Below are 884 nucleotides of genomic sequence, written 5' to 3'. Positions count from 1 at the left end.
TATATATATATATATATATATATATATATCATGTACACTGTATACAGTTACGTGTTGATAGTAGTTTCATGCATTGAAGATATAGTCCAGGCAAGTTTAAATAACACGTCTTGTGTCTCCAATGAACACATGGCATACACAATTTACAAATCAGGAGACTAGAACAAGAGAAATCACGAGAAAAAACTGTAAAGATGAAATAATAACGGAAAAAGAAAAAAATAATTGAAAGTAGAGTTATGTCCCCTTTGACCGTAAAGTCATAATAATGTTAGCTATTGTAGAATGAATCAGTAGAAAGGGGTCCAAAGTCTGTGATGCAGTTGTTTAATCCGGAAAGGGTATTGCCCTTCAGTTCGCAAAAAGAATGTTGCCTATATGTCTGCATTCGCTGAAAATTTCTAATCTGGAATTCAGCATTGCGGTGGGATTTTTGGATCTAAAGAGGATATGTGATCTTTCAGGTACGCGTAAGCTGCATTTCTTACACTCATCAACATGTGGCATGGATTTTTTACGATTTTCCACTCGATTGTATGTACAGTAGAGTTGGTCTTCAAACTCCATATGTGGCCAACCAGCTTGGTGGTTTTATTTTTGTCGATGTACCGGAAAGAAGACAGGTGATTTGCATAGCGTCCTTTGAAGTTGTCATCGTCTAACCCGCAGTAATTCTTATTTTTGGTTAGGTCATCATGTGAGTTCTGCCTCATTTATGAAGAAGGCAGAAGTCATAACAACACTATATGCTATAAGGCGATGAGCTGACAGGATCGTTAGCATGCCAGACAAAATGCTTAGTGGCATTTTTTCCGTCTGCACGTTCAGAGTTCAAATTTTGTACGACTCTTACTCTATCTTTTATTCCCCCACTATATATAAAT

The sequence above is a fragment of the Octopus bimaculoides genome, chromosome 5, assembly GCF_001194135.2.
Source record: "Octopus bimaculoides isolate UCB-OBI-ISO-001 chromosome 5, ASM119413v2, whole genome shotgun sequence".
Lineage (NCBI taxonomy): Eukaryota > Metazoa > Mollusca > Cephalopoda > Octopoda > Octopodidae > Octopus > Octopus bimaculoides.
This window is presented reverse-complemented; position numbering follows the sequence as displayed.